The sequence below is a fragment of the Scylla paramamosain genome, chromosome 21 (assembly GCF_035594125.1).
Source record: "Scylla paramamosain isolate STU-SP2022 chromosome 21, ASM3559412v1, whole genome shotgun sequence".
NCBI lineage: Eukaryota > Metazoa > Arthropoda > Malacostraca > Decapoda > Portunidae > Scylla > Scylla paramamosain.
The window spans coordinates 10,586,591-10,605,766 of record NC_087171.1 but is presented as its reverse complement, the minus strand read 5'-3'; the positions used below and the strand labels follow the sequence as shown (position 1 = coordinate 10,605,766).

At 41.6% G+C, this 19,176-nt stretch overlaps 1 long non-coding RNA gene across 1 annotated transcript in view; it reads right to left on the bottom strand.

Moving 5' to 3' along the window:
- LOC135111318 (uncharacterized) overlaps positions 1 to 15,018 on the bottom strand; it is a 63,809-nt gene extending 48,791 nt beyond the window's left edge. The window contains exon 1 of the long non-coding RNA XR_010273695.1: positions 13,997 to 15,018. This is a non-coding gene — a long non-coding RNA (uncharacterized LOC135111318). The remainder of the gene's footprint in view (positions 1 to 13,996) is intronic.
- Between the last annotated feature and the right edge of the window lie 4,158 nt (positions 15,019 to 19,176).

Below are 19,176 nucleotides of genomic sequence, written 5' to 3'. Positions count from 1 at the left end.
CCGAACAAGACGCCCCGCTGGGTAAGTTGCAGATGCAGGGGGTCGGGTTGCAACACAAACAGAGGGGCTCGTGAGTTTACGCTGCAAGACAGAGATCGCCTCAGCGGGACGGGCTGGCGGCGAGGTAGCGGCCAGATGCTCAAGTGCTCTAATTGTACGCGTGATTGATGGTGATGCCCAGGCCTTATCAGATCAGGGCGGGGCAGGGGCGGGCCGGGGCGGGGTAGGCTATGCGTCTAGGGGCAAGGAGAGTGGATATAGGGATGTGTACTACTACAAGGCTCCATGAGGATTGCGTGAGGGACTGACTGGGGATGTTATTAAGTCTAAGTGCTGTGGTTCTTGCTCAAGTTGTAATGTACCTAGTCATTTGTAAGAGTTGACGAGTACCTTCACTCCTCTGCTCGTTTTTTTTTTTTTTTTTTCCCTCCTTCGTATGCCATGCACGGTCTCGAGGAAGGAGAATCAGGACATCTCCGGAGTTAAATCTGTTTTAGTCTCGCAGGTCTCTTCCCTTTAACTTTTTTTGTCTTTTTATGGAGCGGCAAATAATCTCTCTCTCTCTCTCTCTCTCTCTCTCTCTCTCTCTCTCTCTCTCTCTCTCTCTCTCTCTCTCTCTCTCTCTCTCTCTCTCAGCCTTGGTCGGCCTCCTTCACGCATAAAATAAATAAATGAACAGAAAGGAAGAAAGACGCCATCGATATAAAATTAATGACCGAGAAATCAAAACGTTTCAGCGGCTGCAGTCTTACTTTTGCTCAATGAATTCACGTTGAGTGACGAGATTTAAATGCCTCAGTGTCATTAGCAAAGGGAAGGGGAGGAGAGGGAGCGAGGAATGGGAGACAGGTGCGAAGAGCTCAAATATTGATTCGTTTCCATTGCGAGTACTTTTTTTTTACCATGTACAGACCAGGGTCTCTCAAACGGGTCTGCCAACACGCAGCTGTGGGAGGGGCATTATGACCTAAGCTGCTTCCAACAACTTTTTTTTTCCCTTGCCCGCACACTCAGTCAAGACAGCGCCGCTCACGTGTGCAGACGTTCTCAATGTTTGACTTACATTAAGCCCAATTCTTGCTAGAGCGACAAAAGAAAGACTACAGTCACTAGAATTAAGAATTTTCGGTTTCCAAAAGACGAAGAGAGAGTTTGAGAGGCCCTAGTAGAGACACCTCAACATTTATCAGCTTCACGTATTCATACCCTATAGACCTCTCGTTTATATCCCTTCGTAAGCCTTGACACCTTCCGGGCATGTTACTTCTGACCGGAGAGTGCGGATTCAGTAATGTAATGGAAACAAAAAAGCCTCAAACCAAGTATTTTGACATAATTTACAGAGGGGAGGAAAGAACAGGGTACTGGGGAAGGGGGGGTGAGGTAGAGGCGGCCACAAAGCACCTGGAGGATTATACGTCACGCGCGCCAGTTTAGATTCGCCAAACCATAATGCATGATACATATTTTAGAAACCATCAAGGCTAACTTCTGTTATGCATATTCTTGTTAAAGCTAGAAAATAAACTTTATACTTCAATAATCTAGGCATGAACCTGAAGTTACTATGATGTCTTATTTGTAACGTATATAAGACGAGCTGTACAGAATCGTGGGTGTCGGTGTAGGGCTGGCAGCTTCCTGTATGTACACTTTCTATTCTAGCAGGATAGATTAAAATATACCGGAAAAAGGCGTAGGGTCAGTAATGATATGATCAGAGGATTTGAATGAGTTAAAGGATTCAACAAAGGATATATAAATCAGGTTCTTTTAGGCAGGTGACATGTTAGAACCAGCACCAATAACAAAGATGTCACTAGATTAAGAGAGAGAGAGAGAGAGAGAGAGAGAGAGAGAGAGAGAGAGAGAGAGAGAGAGAGAGAGAGAGAGAGAGAGAGAGAGAGAGAGAGAGAGAGAGAGAGAGAGAGAGAGAGAGATAATTAACTGGTTCACAAATAGAGTTGAGAATAAGTAGGAAAAAATTTGCAATCGCCTGATAAGTGCACAGACATTACTGAGTTTCAAAAGGAGCTTGGATAAATTCACGAATGACGATGACACATGGTAAGGCTTCAGTGTTCAGGAGTTGCCGTGTGTTTATCAGCTGGCCTCCTGCAGATCCCTTATGGCCCGTACTCTGAAACGCTTTGCTCTCTCACCAAAACTATTTTCGTAAGCCACAGATATGATTTGCCGAGTTCTCAAGAGTGTATCTCCTGCCAGTAATGTACAAATCGTGCTAATCCGTCACTAGAACTGTAAAAATATCCTTAAAAAACCCTTGTAACTTTAACTAGAGCTTTGTGAAAGTAGTGGAGGGGCGGCGCAGAAATATATCAGAATACGGTCCTAAGTGTGCCAGGAACATTTATCACAACACAATTGAATTTTTATAGTCATCACTATTTTTTACACGAAGGAATAAATTGCGACACAAGACCTTGCCATTGATTAAGAACCCCATGAATTTTTAAGTTTTTTTTTTTTTTAATCCTCTGCATGCAATTTTTATCATCTTCATATCATTTTTTTCATACAAATAATTAAGCTTCTTTATGTTTCTCGTTTATCATTTAACCACACAATAGCGCCTTGTATTAGTAGGAGAGGTATCTTGCATTACTGTATTAACTAGCATGCCACCACAATCACCACACCACTACACCACACCAATATACCTTACACTAATCCTACCACTACAGAAACTCACCATTACCGCTACCACAACCACTACTGCTGTCACCACCACCACCATCATCACCATCGACACTATAGATGTGGTGCTCATACACTTCCACCATAATACATCACTACACAGTACCTTCCTTTCCTTCCTGCACCTTCATAATGTACACAAATAGTCTGGTTATTAAAAGACCGTAAGAAAATAGGGAAAGTTGCAAGAAGCCAGCAGGTGTACAAGTGACAGTCCCTGAATAATATGTTAACCCTTTGACTGACACTTGAACGCCTTTCTCTAATTACCAATCACTCTGAGACATCTTTATTTGTTCTACAGCCACATCCAATCTTTGAACTGGGAAGAAATTGCAAAATGTATTTTTTTTCATCACTAACTTTCTTGTAGATGCTTAGAAAGACTTCACGCATTGCTTCCGGTGCTGCTAATTGTTTCGTGCCGCAGTGAAAGGATTAATTTATGGTTCATAATTATAAATATATTTAATCTTCTTATAACCCTTTGAGTACCAGCACATTAGCTCACTTTCACTCCGGACATCATTACGAAACTGTATTAACTTTAAGATGATATTGTTGTAATGGAGGCATTTTTAAAAGTTATCTTCATCTACTCATCAGTTAGCATCATATCTCTGTTTACTGCCTTCCTGATTAATGACAGGTGATTTTGCGAAGTTCAGAAAGTTTTTGGAGCTGAAAGAGTTAAAGCTCCCTATGGACGGACCACCAACAACCTGACTACAGAGGCTATTCCAATTACCCACCACTCCCCCCGCAACTCTATTCGAGAACCAATTTCTTTTTTTTATCAGATGTTATCAAGCTTGAACTTGTTACTTCATGTCCTGCTTTCATTAGTAACCCTGGGAATCTTGTCTCCATCACCATTGTTATCTCTTACGCCACAAATAGTTTGCCATTGTGACCCACGCATACTTAGATTAGATAACACAATACAATTACAATGGATTTTTTTTTTTTTTTTTTTTGTGTGTACCGAGGATTTTCAAGACAACTTTTATGTGAAGTTTTATGGATATGCATGAATGATGGCGTTTTTTAATCCTCTGATTTTTTTTTTTTTTCTATTTTACGTTTTGGACAAGCACAAGACAAATTATAATTATCTGTATGAGTAATGTAGTAGTACTAGTAGTAATAGTAGTAGTAGCAGTAGTAGTAGTAATAGCACTATTACTAAACTTCTCCAAGAAATCTACAATGAAAATTTTAAAAAACTCACCCAAAAGAAATAAAACTAAAGAAAACAATAGAAAAAAAATGGACGATGAGTGAAAGAGGAGGACTGACCGGTGCCTGGCTGTCCACACCCCTCACCCACCACCTTTCCCACCACCACCCCCGCTCCCATCCCTCCTGCCTGCGCCTCCTCAAGGAAATGAAGTGTACTTTTTCCTTGGCGGTGTTCAATAACAAATGGACTGACTGGCGGTGCTCCCCGTGTGTTCCTCTTACACTGATGGTTATTACAGACCGACGTCCACTTCCTGCGCCTCCACCTTCCCTGTTGCTCCACCTAATACCCTACCTGTCGATATGAAATTTATTCCTCCTACCGTGTCTTCTTCATGCGTCCCGACTAATGCTTGGAGGTCAGTGCAAAGGACAATGACTAAGAAAATACAAGAGATGCGTTATATCCCTTAGGAAATTAAAGCTTTTATATCTACATTGGTCACTGAATAGGATGAGAGAGAGAGAGAGAGAGAGAGAGAGAGAGAGAGAGAGAGAGAGAGAGAGAGAGAGAGAGAGAGAGAGAGAGAGAGAGAGAGATTGGTACTGAAAAGGAATGGTTGATGAATGGAGTAAACTTAATAATCAGACTCTACAGCTGAAGAGCCAAGAGTCAGGTTTAAAATTTTAGATGAACTTGTGGATAGGCATGAAAGATAGAGACTGGAGTATGTATGTATGGTTTATAAAGGGAATGTCACATGTAGGCCTATTGGCTTCTTGAAGCTTCCCTTAGGTTCTTAGAGTTTTATTTATTTATTTATTTTTCTATGTAGATAGACAGCAAACGTGAAAAATATACATGTTACTGACACAGAGAGAGAGAGAGAGAGAGAGAGAGAGAGAGAGAGAGAGAGAGAGAGAGAGAGAGAGAGAGAGAGAGAGAGAGAAAAAAACTTGAGATATTCCTTTGATAATTACTGTGTGTGTGTGTGTGTGTGTGTGTGTGTGTTCATTCATACATACATACATACATAACAGACAAAAGGACGTTACGCCACGCTACCGGTAAACAGTTATTGTTGAAAATGTACAAAAGATGAAGCATTTATTTCTAATTTCACGCCACTAAGTGAATAACGTCGCCACCCGGAGTGAGATAATCGTTATACGTATATACTGACTCCTCACGGCAAGATCTCGTCCTGCTAACACCTGCCACCACCACCACCACCACCACCACCACCGCCACCGCCAACACCCTGATACTCCTGCAGAATTAATATTACGTATATATCCACAATCCACGATACAATTATATACATACGAGAGGAAGAATAAATGAAAGAGAGAAAGAATAAATGAAAGACAGGAAGAAAGAAAGGAAGAGAGAGAGAGAGAGAGAGAGAGAGAGAGAGAGAGAGAGAGAGAGAGAGAGAGAGAGAGAGAGAGAGAGGAAGGAAGAAAGAAAAGATAGGAAGGGAGAAAGAGAGAAAGAAAAAGAAAAGAAACAAAAAAGAAAGGAAGAAAGAATAAAAAAAACGAAAGAAAGGAAGAAATAAAGAAAGGAAAAGAAAGAAAAAGAAAGAAATACTCAGCTGTGCACACTTTTTGCTGCTTGTAAGAACATAATAACATAAGTAAATAAGGGAAACTGCAAGAAGCCCTCAGGCCTACACGTGGCAGTTCCTGAGAGTCGGCGGCTACTTGTTATCTTCAGATCAGCACCTCACGTCCTGTTCACTGTGCCAGCCTTACCATGAGTATCTTAGAAGCTTAAAAGAGCACATTCGTAAGGGGAGTAAGGACCAGTGTTATTAATAGTACGCTTATTTTAAGTAACAGGGGCACTGGCCAAGGGCAAGAAAAAGAACAAAAAAAAAAAAAAAAGGCCCACTGAGGTGCCAGTCTTTAAAGAAAGATCAAAAGCATCATTCAGAATTAGAGGATAAGTGTTTTGAAACCTCCGTCTTGAAAGATTCCAAGCCATAGGAAGGAGGAAACAGAAGCAGGCACAGAGTTCCAGAGTTTACCAAAAACGGGATGAATGATTGAGAATAGGGATGACAGAATAGGGATGAAATAAAGTAGAAGACTTGTGCAGCGAGGAGGAGGGGAGGCATGCAGTTAGCAAAATCAGAAGAGCAGTATACGTGAAAATATCGGTAGAAGATAGCAAGTGAAGCAACAGTGCGGCGCGGAGAGACTGAAGACAGACGCCATATCGATCATTATTGTCGCTTTTAAGACTGTAGAAAAAGCACAAAAAAAAAAAAAAAAATTGAGTGCAGGATAAGAGGAAGAAACCGACTACGGATAATGTGATGGAAGTTGATTGCAGAAAATGTGCGTGTACTTGAATGCAAAAGAAAAGGTGCAAGTTTATATTGGAGAAAATGTTAAGTATTAATAAGCTCACCATGCAGGAAGTGTGGAAAGATTGTATTACAGATGCGCAAGAAGTTTTAGATTACGGAAAATATTAAAAAGTTTAGTGATGCAAAATTCTAAAGTTTAGACTATTAAAAAAAAGTGAAGTAAAGTTAGATTGCGGATGATGTTAAGGAAAGGTTGTATTGCAGAAAATGTTACGGCAGATTAGAATGCATAAAATTTCACACATTTAAATCGAAGTATTCACGAAATTTAGATGTCAACCACAATTGCAACTTGTCTAATGATGATTGGCTATAACAGTAAGAACATTCACCATTACCTTCAAAATATACCCACTAAGACTATGGCGATGGGAAGCTCCTACCTGTTATATCCTGCACACACTGAACACATCTGGTCATTCTTCATTTCCCCTCTGACCTGCACACAACCAACTCTACAAGGCCACGACAGGGAGTACAGTCTTCTTGAAGGCTCTGTAGCGCCTCGTAAGCCTGCCTCATGCTGTCATACGGCCTACCTATACAAACTACCTCATATTCACATAGCCTGCCTCAAATGGTCTGCCTAATACTGCTTCATACTCATACAAAATACCTCATACAGTCTGCTTTTTTTACCGTCTGCATCATACGGTTTGCTTCATACTTCCTCATACTGCCTGACTCACATAGTTTGCCTCATACTCATATAGAATCCCTCAGACAGTCTTCCTCATACTGTCTGCCTCATACAGTCTGCCTCATTACAGCTTTTACCTACAGAAAACAAAGTATGCCGAGAACTTTTAATTCTCAGTGCGCAAATGCAGTAATTCACAGCATTAAAGGCAATATATGGATCTTTACTGCATAAGCATCTACAGGAAACAAGAGGATAAAAGAGAATGGATTTTGTCATTTCTAGCCATTATAATGTTTGGAGGTGGCTGTACAACAAGAAAAGATGGCTAGGGTCTTCCTGCCTTAACACTGAGAGCCCTGTAAAAGGAAATGTTCCTATAGTTAAAGGAAGAAAAAGGAGAATAAAAGGTTTAATTTTGTCTTTTCTAGGCCACAAAATTATCTAACAGACTCTAGCACATAAATGTCTAAAAAAAAAACATAGTGGATTTAGGAAAATATTTTGCCAGCAGTGAAAGGGTTAAGGAAAAATGTGGCAAATAACAGTGAAAAGGTTAAAATCAGCCAGTACCAAATAAGACAATCTATACATCCACCGCCACTCCACCCACACACCTCACAGCCAGTCATGTTTACCCAGGGACGCTACGACACCGAACGATTATGATACAGGTGAGAGTAACACGGCAAACTACGTGGGGGGATCAGGAAGTCATGACATATGAAGTAAAATGAAACGGTGCATAAAGGCAAGAGGGGAGTACTTTGAAGCAATGTACAAATAGACCCCTGTTCTGATTCTTGTTTATAGCATCAAAAAATATACTGCCATTGTCATTACTTTTTGGTCACCCCTCGTATCACCTGACTGACGCTCGAGGCAGCCTAGACTGAGAGGCAGCGGGTTGTGGTGGGGGGAGGGGGCAGGATGTAAAGTCTCAGCCCTTCCTTTGCCGTGTTTGACTTATCTAACCTTCCTGCCCTCTTCCCTGTCACTGTAGCACCACACACGACAAGACCTAGACAAGACCTTCCTTTCCTTCCATGTAATCCCCTTTCTTCCTCCCTTTCTTTCCCTCCTATGCAATATTTTCCTTCATCCCATACATTTCTCTTCTCTTCCTCCCATGCACCTCCCTTCCTCCTTCCCACCCATGTACCTCTCTTCCCTTCCTCCCATGCACCTCCCTTCCTCCTTCCCTCCCATTCGCTCGTCCTATACCCAAGAGGAACGTGTACATAAAAATACTTTTCATTCCATTACGAAAGCGCGGCTCGTCGCTTCCCTCGCGCGGTCATAAATCACAATCAATAAGTCCATAACATTACCATAATTGTCTGCTCATTGACACCTCACCTCCCTGCCAAGTATCGATCCCTCGCCTCTGACATTCGTTCCCTTCCCAAACCCCCTCGCTATACACTTCACCCACTCACACTCACACCACCAAGAACCCCACAAGCCGCGAACTTCAGGCCGCCAGACACCTATACGCTATCCACACCTTCACACCCGACTCACTCCTCCCAGAAACACGTCACGGAAGAACGGGGGAATATTGGGAACGGGCTACGGGTTAGGACGATGCGGGGAGACACGATCCGCTAGCTGGAGGAAGAATCTGGTCCGTCTGAGGCCGCTAACCTTACACGATGACACGGCGTTCCCATCACGGCCAAGATTGTCGCTGGATTGGCGCAGAGAGGCATCGATATCTTGGCCCAACGAGGCACCGGCGGGACGAGATGAGGCTGTGCACACCCCCTGAGATGTTTCCGCCGCCTTTCTGGTGCACCGCTGGGGGGGAGGGAGAGAGAGAGAGAGAGAGAGAGAGAGAGAGAGAGAGAGAGAGAGAGAGAGAGAGAGAGAGAGAGAGAGAGACTGATAGACAGGCATAGGAACTAATATCAGCTTATTAAAACATTTCGATATCAAACATGTTAGAAGTCAAACACACACACACACACACACACACACACACACACACACACACACACATAATGAAGAACGTTTTTTTTAAGTAGATGAAAGACGTTTTTTTAATTGGACAAAAAATGTTTTTTAAGTGGATGAAGAACGTTTTTAAGTGGATGAAGAACGTTTTTTAAGTGAATGAAGAACGTTTTTAAGTGGATGAAAAAACGTTTTTTAAGTGGATGAAGAACTTTTTTTTAAAGTGGATGAAGAACGTTTTTTAAGGGGATGAAAAACGTTTTTTTTTTTAAGTCAATGAAGAGCTTTAAGTGGCTAGATGAAAAGAAATTAAAAGGAATACCAACGAGATAGATTGCTTTTAGTAATCGAAGCTGTGTTATGAAAAGTAATCCCTCGCTATCACTTAGGACAAATGTTTATGAGTGTAATGTATCACCTCTAACAAACGGATGAGAAAACTGAATTATTCGAAAATCTCGAAATTACAACTTTACGTTTTCAAAGAGGAATGAAGAGAATTAGGATTTGTCATGACGTGAGAGATGAAAAAGAGAGCATTATGAATTACGGAGGAGACCAAAACTGAAGACATCGAAGACTTCATCCACAAACGTTTCTCCATCTTATCTCGATTAATTTTAACAGTTCTAGTGAAAGATTATCAGATTTTCAGTTAAGGATGTTTTCACGATTCTGGTGCACTGTAAGAAGTCAAAACTATAATTACAAAGAAAAGCGGACATGAGCAGAACACGCCTTGCAGCAAAAATATATGGATAATTAGGACAGGTCACGCTCAAGCCGCGGTCCGCTCAAGATCTAATCACATATTACTACACGCATTTCAATGGAAGCATTCACACAGGCGCTCACGGCCCCCAGTGAAATGCATGTAATAATACGTGACTGTACCGTGACTTGAATGTGGCCGTCCCTATACTGTGCATCGGCCCTTATAGTACAAGAATGTCGAGGCAGGAATGGTAAAAGGGCAGATAGTGAACTAGAGAGAGAGAGATGATGTCAAAAGTTTCCACGTAGTGACTTGGAATAGACGGAGAGGCGACAAATGAAGAAAAAAAAAAAAGAGGCTTGTGGTTGTCCGGCTGTAGAGTTAGAGGATGATGATGATGCTGATGAACGGTTTGGGTTTGGCGTGGTGCATTTCTTCTTCCCAACATTACATGAGGAGCGCTGCCACTGAAAGGAGGCTATGAGTATTGTTGTATAAACATAATACGTGCTTGTAAAGTAAACTGGTAGGTGTACACACACACGCACACACACACACACACACACACACACACACACACACACACACACACACACACACACACGACAGGATATCAAACTGGCAGTGACCTCATCTTCCCTCCTTCCCTCCCTCCTTTCCTTCCCCTCTTTCTTCTTTCCCTTACCTCCCTCCGTGGCTCCCTCCCCCTACACCACCACCACCACCACCATCACCACCACCACCGCCGCCGCCGCCCCACTCAGCATGAGGAGCGTGGAGGCGGCTGTCCAGGAATTATACGTCATTCGGTCGATCCCTGGTTTTGTCATGACCAACAGATGTTCTCTCTTCCACAACTTTCCTTTCTCCCTCCTTCCTTATTTTCTCCTTTCACTTGCCGTGTCTCTGCCACCCACGCACGTCTTGGGGTGGCGGTGGAGTGGCGGTGAGGATCCCAGACAACACCGTGATGAGTCTCAGAAGTTGCAGTTTTGGAAGTGGTTTGGCTTACGGACCACCCGGGAGTCGGCGGCCACGCTCCCCCCGCCACCAGGATTAATGGCCCTGGTAATGGCCAGCAATGGGGCGGGATTAAGAGCTCACCAATTGTTTGGAAACCAATACATGAAGGGATGAGGGGCGGAGGGTTAAGGAGAGGCAGAGGAGGGTCGGCCCAAAACCACACGCCGTTCTCCTTCTCAGGAGGAAATGGGAGAACATTTTCCGACCCGTTTCGCAAACACACAGTGTTTATGTGCAGTCCGCTCCGCCTCGCAGGTAAGCACGCACGCACACATCTAATTCTCTTAAAAGGAAGCACAAGAATAGATGGCCCCCAGATTTCTTACTAATCCCCAAGCGCGTCCATTTCTTGAGGTTTGAATGAAAAAGTGCTGACCGGCCGGATTAGCAGTGTGCCCCTGAGTTCCGGCAACGTGAGGCGACTCCAGCAAGCACGCGTCCCTCCTCACTCTTGGCGGCAGCAGTGGGCGAAAGCGATCCTTACGACAGAGATCCAAAGCGCTAGATGTTCCCTGTCGCTGCTCTCAGTCTTGGATCCTAACACGCCTCTACGCAGTGAGACCTTAAGGCTCAAGGAAAGACAGTGTCGGCGCGCCTTGCCCAGGAAGTCGATTACTAGTAGGAGGCTGGCGGCCATTCATGCACCATTTTATCACTCGGGCTGATAGCCGTGGCAGACTCAGGCGCGGGGTGTGTGGTGGCTCGGCTCTCTGATTGTTATGGAGATCACCATTCCTTACCCGAACCGCCATAGATTTCCCATACAGTTCACGCGGCCGCTGGACGCTCAATAACAATTTGCGTAACGAATGGCCCATAAGGCGTCATTGACCAGTCCCGCGCGGAAAGGAGGTTAGTGATTTTTGATGCCGGGAGACAAGGCGGGGAGGGAAACTCGTGCATCATATAAGAAAGTCAGGTTAGGGCCGCACTTAGGTGGCTCAGGGGATGACACACCCCACGCAGCCTCCTCGCGGCTCCTCAAGCTACAATTGTGTTTGTCCAAAAGTAAAGCAGTAAAAAATAAAACATAAGATAAATAGATAAATAAATAGAAATTCTTCCTTCTTTACTTTCCTTAGTTACTTCCTTCTTTCATCCTTTTTTTATCCACTCCCTCTTTCTATTATGTCCTCCCTTTTCCTTCCTCCTTTACATCCTACATTCCTTCCTTCATCTTTCTTCATTTTCTCCTTCCCTACTCCCAACTACAATTTCAACATCTTAAATAAAAGTCACTAGGTAAAAAAAAGAAATAAAGAAAGAACGAAAAGAAAAGTAAACTAAAGAACCAAGAAAGAACGAAAAGTGAACTAAAGGACCAAGTATACATAAAACATAAATAAGCGGCAGACTACTTAAATTAATTGCTTCAGAATACAAGTATCAGATAACAAAACCTATTTACACGGAACACTTTCACTGGTCTTCTAAACAATGACAACTCGGTAACCACTCATACAGTCTGTTCACTACAAGCTGAACCGCTCAAACCGAAGGGCGAGTTTGCAAGCCGCGCATTGACTGGTCACTCTCATATTTATTGTTTCACTCCTTGATTTTTATTGTTTTCGTAGTTTCTTTCATTAATTTTCGCATTGACAGTATCAGTTTTGTTTTTGTTTTTTTGTTTGTTTGTTTTTTTCCCATCGCTACATCCACTCAATTTGACTAAAGCAATGCACGTGGAGCCTCGTTCTACACGCAGCTAAGTAACTAAACTTCAAGCGTGGATAAACACAAACACTCATGTATCCTTAAGTGTAACAAAGCACAACGAAACAAGACCACCATTATATTTATCACTCGTGGCAGAGACGCCCTTCATGAATCAATACTTTGTTGATTGACATACATTCACTCTGAGATTCGTCATATTTACGCAGTCACACTCATTCGTCTGGTGGCAGTAATGTGTTAATACTGGTGTCTTGTAACCAAAGGACTGTACTGGCTGAGCTGAACTGTTTCGAGAGCAAGATTTCAAAACACTTCATCAATTTTGAAAACCTTTTTTTAGTACACTATTTGAGGACTGGCAATTTCAAAGGGCCATTTTTTAGCCTTTTTTTTTTTTTTGTTGCCCTATGCCCCTTTATTTAAATACAGAAATAGGCAAATAAATAAATAAATAAAAACATTTTCAAACGCTTCGGCGGCTCATCTCGAGTAAGAGTTGTTGGAGAGTTGAAGGGTGTGTGTCTTCATGATTCAGGTAACAGTCAACCCTTTCCCTGCGATATGCAAGAATTTTCGCCACTAAAAGCAATGTATGAAATCATTATAAACGTGTAAAACAAGGAAAGGGACAAAAAGAATAGATTTTGCAGTTTCTAGCCGGTAGAACGTTTAGAGGTAGCTATAGAAGAAGAAAAATGCCTCAGAAGGGTTAATAATCATTAAAGGAAAGATGTGTCAAATAAAAGTTAAATGGTTAAGCAAGGATTCTGTATCATTAATGCGGGAAAAAAAAAAAAAAGCCCATGAAAAGACGAAATCTCTGTGACTTCAAAATAGCTACGAGAGCCTAAAAAATTTCGTAACTCGGGACAGGAATACTCGAACAGCGTTAAGATAAGACATAAGAAACCCAGCGAGAAATTTAGCAACAATTCTCTCTCTCTCTCTCTCTCTCTCTCTCTCTGACAAGCCTTCCCACACATCCCCCTCCCCCAGTCCCTCTTGACCACACCCAACACCCAGCACCGAGTAAGGTTACGAGTTCGACCCTGGTTCATGGTCATTTGTCACCGAAGTAGCATTCCTTTCTCTCTCTCTCTCTCTCTCTCTCTCTCTCTCTCTCTCTCTCTCTCTCTCTCTTTGTGTCATAATTCTAGCCCATGACATGCCCTTGTTGTCGAGGCACCACCAAGACGAGAAAGAAACACTTTGCACTTCACCGCGATCTACACAAACATGGCACGTACTTTGAAACGCTTCGGGGTCTCTTTAAAGCTATACGAATACTTTCAAAGGTCACTGAGGTGATCATTCGGGTCCTCAAGAGTGTTCAACTATCACTATAACACCTTGAAAACCCGAATCACTTTCACCGGAGTCTGTTACAAGTAATCAGTATGTTTCAACTCAAGGAACACCAAGGAGTGAAACGCAAAAGAAGGAAAAATACATGACAACAAGAATGAAAGAAGAAAGATAGAAGGAAGAAATGAAGGAGGAAGAAAGATAAAAGAAAGAAATGAAGAGGAAAGGAAGAATGTAGAAAGAAACCCATCGCGTTTCTTGAACCCACAAGTGTCTCTTAAAAGAAAATAAGTAAGTAATTGGGAAGCAAAAAGATCGTGCAACACAGAAGCTCGACAAACATAAGACTCCAAAACGTTTAAAAATATGGTCCCAAACTTAAGACGACAACTTCCTTACCTTATGGTGCTGCGCGTCCACAGCCCTAATGGCGCACTCCGTTGAGGTCATTAAGTGTCGACAACAAGATATGAAAAACAATAGGTCTTTCTCATAAACTTCCTCGATACATCCATGTCTCCACGAATCAAAACAAGGCACCTCACGACAAGCGGTAACTAGACGACCTCCAAAATGCAGCAGCGTGTTTTTCAAAGACTTGCGTATTGGCCACAGTGGTTCTGCGTAGCGACACAAATAGCACATTGTACTTCGCCACTTTTCTAATCCGGCAAAGCATCCGCCCATTCAACAGTGCACTCACAGCACCCACATAAAGACACCCTCCTTCATAATAAACACGTGCACCTGCAGAGGCATACACTCCAAGGAACAAAGCTTTGGTCACAAGTCCCTGGCCTAACCCAACACCGGGGAAATTTTACGCCGTAACCTCCAAGCACCAGGAAGTGAACAGTGACTCACAACAGACGAAACGTAACTGCAGCTGACTCACGGCCCGCCAAGTAATGACGCCTTGTGGGGCTGAGCTTCGCGGGAGGTCGAATGGACCATCAAACGCACGGCCAGAGATGAGCTGTTAAGACAAACACTTGAGCAGCCCCTCCCTCAGTATTTTGTCTGTAAGCTTCACAATCTCTGGGTCTGTATATCCCCCATGGTCGTAAGAGGGCGTGGATCACCGGGCAGCAGCGGGCGCGGGTGTCAGGTGGCGTGGCGGTCATACGTGGGCTTGGCAGAGATTTGTTTGGATTCTGATAAAAGGAAGTCTCGGCCGAAGCACTTTAATGAGGGCGGTGCCGGGCGGGTGTGATGAACTTCTGTGCTTGTGAAGGTGGCGATATTGCCTCCCCGAATGCGGAACTGTTTCTACATACAAACATCTTACTTAACAGCTACAATAGTGTTCAGTAACAGTGATGACTGATAAAGAACAAATCTCTTTAAGGCAGTTAATTAACAACTACACATTAAGTTCTCTTAGATCATGCACGATAAGCCCTGACAACGATGCCTCTCATTGCTTCATAAATCAAGTTTCGAAGACAAACTCTACACCGGATAGTCTTGGTACGCTGATGTTGCAACCCACCCGGACGTTCCCCCCTTCTTTGTCCCTGAATTGTACAGTGTGGGAGGTACAGATCGGTCATCTTATAGCGCGATCAAATAGCCTCCCTGCTCATACCCTCTAACTACAAAACATTACAATGGCTTACATATATTCTCCTCTTAATCTACAATTATACAAGATATCTGGATACTCTAATCAAATGTCTTTCTTACACAAAACATTCCAGTAACCTAATATACATATCTTCTCCTTTAATGTCCTTTAATTATAGAAGACATTTGAAGAAACTAATCAACTGTCTTGCCTTTAATTTCTTCAGACTATAAGAAATCGAAAACCCAATCAAATGCCTTCCCTTTTAGTCTTCTCTGGATTTATAAAACATTTTAATATTCTACTCAGATATGTTCCCTCTTTTTTTTTATCTCCTCTAACAATAACAATGTAAAACATTTGAACACCTAAATAAACTCTCTCTCTCTCTCTCTCTCTCTCTCTCTCTCTCTCTCTCTCTCTCTCTCTCTCTCTCTCTCTCTCTCTCTCTCCTCTCTCATTAATATGACCCAGAATTTACTCTGATTTCTTCCATGCTTTCTGTTTAGTAATATTAGTTATCAGTTATCGCAAGAAAGTGTTAGAAATAAAATTCATGAAAACAATTCTTATCAGTTTACGAGAACTTTATCTATCTACGTCAATAGCACGCCGATATCCTTCCGTGAAGTGGTAAGCCGAGACAAGGCACCCACACATCACTCACTCATTATCACGCCCCACAAGCATTCTCCTTCACACTTCCGCGAATCTCATACAGTCTTATTATTACGTCATACGGTAAATTTGAAATAATGGCACCGTTACCTATTGAAGATCAAGACACTGATCTTGTCATATAAATCTTTAATCAATGCGACGTTTCGGAATTCTATCAAACCTAAAGAAAATATATGCATTACATTAAATCCTAGGGTAATATGAATCCTTTAGTAAGTTTTCATCTTTTTTTTTATTCCAATTTATTTTATCCTTTTTTTTTTAGGCCCTACGATGGAACATAAAGATTACGAAAGATAGCATTAAAGATGCATATTCGAACCCTGGTCTTGATCTTGATTCTGAAACTGCGCTTTCCACGCACGAGATGTGTATCGGACGGATGGTACCAAAGATTCTACCTAAGTATACGTTCCTTGGTTGGTACTCTCAGTGTTACCTGTCATGTTTACAAAGGAAGACGTCATGATGAGATAATATTACACCTCCGATTTTTATTTTGGTAAGAGATGCATTCATATTTGCCATTTTTGGGATCGTGATTTAAAGACTTGATAGTAAGTTCTCATATCTTCAGGAGTTATTTCATGTTCACAGATTATACACTTTTTGTTTACTAAGAGTCGCGTCAGTCCGTCGAACCGTCACAGTTTGTTTATCCAGTAACAAGGAACATGATTACTAAGGTCGGCAATTTGTGTATATAGGTACTAATCAATAAATAAATATATACTAGCTGATAAATAAATAGATGAACAAATTAATAAAAAATAAACCAACTCACTAACTATAACAAATAAATACTTAAAGATAAAAAAAAAAAGAATATTATAATGAAGCAGTGATGCTGTCTTTCCTTGCCTAAACCAACGATTCTCTACCAATGGCAAATTTAGTCAACGGGTGAAAAATTATATAGCATAAAGAAACTATTTCATATCTGAAAATAATAAAGTAGTAATTCTGGTGGGTGTGTAATGGAACAATGTTAGGCACTCTTATGGTACTATTTTATAATTATCAATATTACATCGAACATCGGAGACGAGATGTAGCAATTGCGGAGTGCAACAGACGTCAGATCTGCATAGCGGGAAGCTTCGGCCAAACCACCAAGATACTTAGACTATTTAATTTAGAGGCCAATGTGACAGCAACATAGCCGCAAGTGTTATCCAAACATCTAGGGTGGCAGATTCCTTGGATCGTAACATCCTTTATGCAATTGTGTGTACCAATTACCGGATTCGCGGGCGTGGTTACACGTGAATGTCATAATGTAAAAATGCATATAAAATGTTAGATCAAAGAAGATATGTAATCATCTGAGGCACGGACGCCACAGGTTTCCCCAATTCTTATTCATACTTGTACACCTTATATATATATATATATATATATATATATATATATATATATATATATATATATATATATATATATATATATATATATATATATATATATATATATTGTACGAGTATATAATGAAGAAAACCATGATAAACTTTAATTTCTCATCATTAGCATAATCTAAATTTTCATCGAACAAGAAGATGGAAAACAGTACGGTGGAGACGGATGGTTCTAGGTCGACTGTGGCGATCCTTTACAGCAGTAGCCGAAAGATCGGAGTTACGGGATAAACACAATACTTGAACACCATACATCATACTGACAAGTTAAATAAGCGTCACATGAGCAACACTGGTTATCATACCCCTAGTACATTTATGGTGGCCAATGAAACGGAAACTAAGTGGAATGGACACATCAACAAAGAAAAAGATTAATCTTACCAATTGCAGCTCCTCATGAAGCAGCTAAATTATGCACCTATGATGGTTAATACTCACTGTACAACACATGTGTGGAGATTTTGTTTTGGGGTCACGCATGTTTACGTTACAGTGAAGTGATTCTTTTTGTCCATGCGCGCTGTCCATTAAAAGCACTACCTTAATTTCCATTTCGGACAATACACCAATTTCTGCTGTTATCAAGCTCTGGTGGGTATATCTTGGTTGACAAATAGTGCAAAACAGTTAAATCTTAAGCTTAGGAATGCATTAAAGTCACTTCAAAATGTTACTTCTCCTGAGTTTGTGTGAGGACACCGGAAGACTAAGGTGTTATTTTCCTGCTTGTCTCCCGGGGTTCGACCTTCAGGTGATTACATTATTCATAAGTCACTGTTCTAAGGTTTAGTGAACACCCAGGCACTTGCTGGGTCGCTCGGGCACGACACAAAAGGCATAACTTCCATGGATCTCTCAACAAATGGGGTCTCACAATGCTGGCGCCAGGAAGTGGGAGTCAACAGGCTTTTGGAATCTTTGGCGGTAACAACAATTCAAACTCAGTTGCCCAACGTTATCCAGAAATGTCATGTCATAAACTGAGCTACTTTCATTTTTAATTTATCGGAAATAAATATTAATCAAATATGAGCACACGTAATGTCGAAGTGAAAACTGACGAGAGTCCCGCCGCCGAGAAGGAATCCGCGCCGTAGCAAACAACGATGCACCGATTTTACAGATCCTTTCACTGCATGGATGGGGGGCAACCTACCAAACTTATAAATAAGACTCCATTTGACTGTATCTACTTTTTTCGTACGTCACAACCACGCGATGAATTAACGACGTAAGCTTAGAAAGTGGGCAGATTAATATTTTCAACAGGATATACGATACTTTTGAAATGACATTAATTTTTTTTCTCAGAATAAAACGATCTCAAATAAGCAATTACCTTTATTTCAACTCTAGTTTGACGTGACTTTCAAAGAATGGCAATTTTGGTCTTCGATAAAGCTTTCAGTAACAGCTAAAGTACCCTGACTGGAGAGCGACTGTCTTGTAAAATGTGATGTCTTCCAAACTTTTCAGATTCATCTTATCATCAACTACAGTTTATCATCTTTTCTTTTACTCGACTATTCTTCAAACACCTTAATATTCTTGAACACTCCCTCTCTGCTCTTTTTTTTTTTTTTTTAAGCATCCACACAGCTAATTATAGTACCCTTTGGCTTGCATTTCCATACCACGGATTCTATTACTAATCTACCCAATTTACCATCAGAAAATGCCAGGATGTAGACCTTTAACCTGCCTCCACGTCATCTACTAGATCTCTTAAACTTCGCATCTCTCTCATCACCTTCAAACTTCTTGTATCTACCCCTACGCTGATGATACCACCCTACACTTTTCCCCTTCTTTTTTGTCGACGTCCAACCCTTCAGGAAGTAAACAGTTCATGAAGGGAGACCTCAGAACGCCTGACTTCTGATAGCTCTAAAATTTCTGGTTGGGACAGCAAA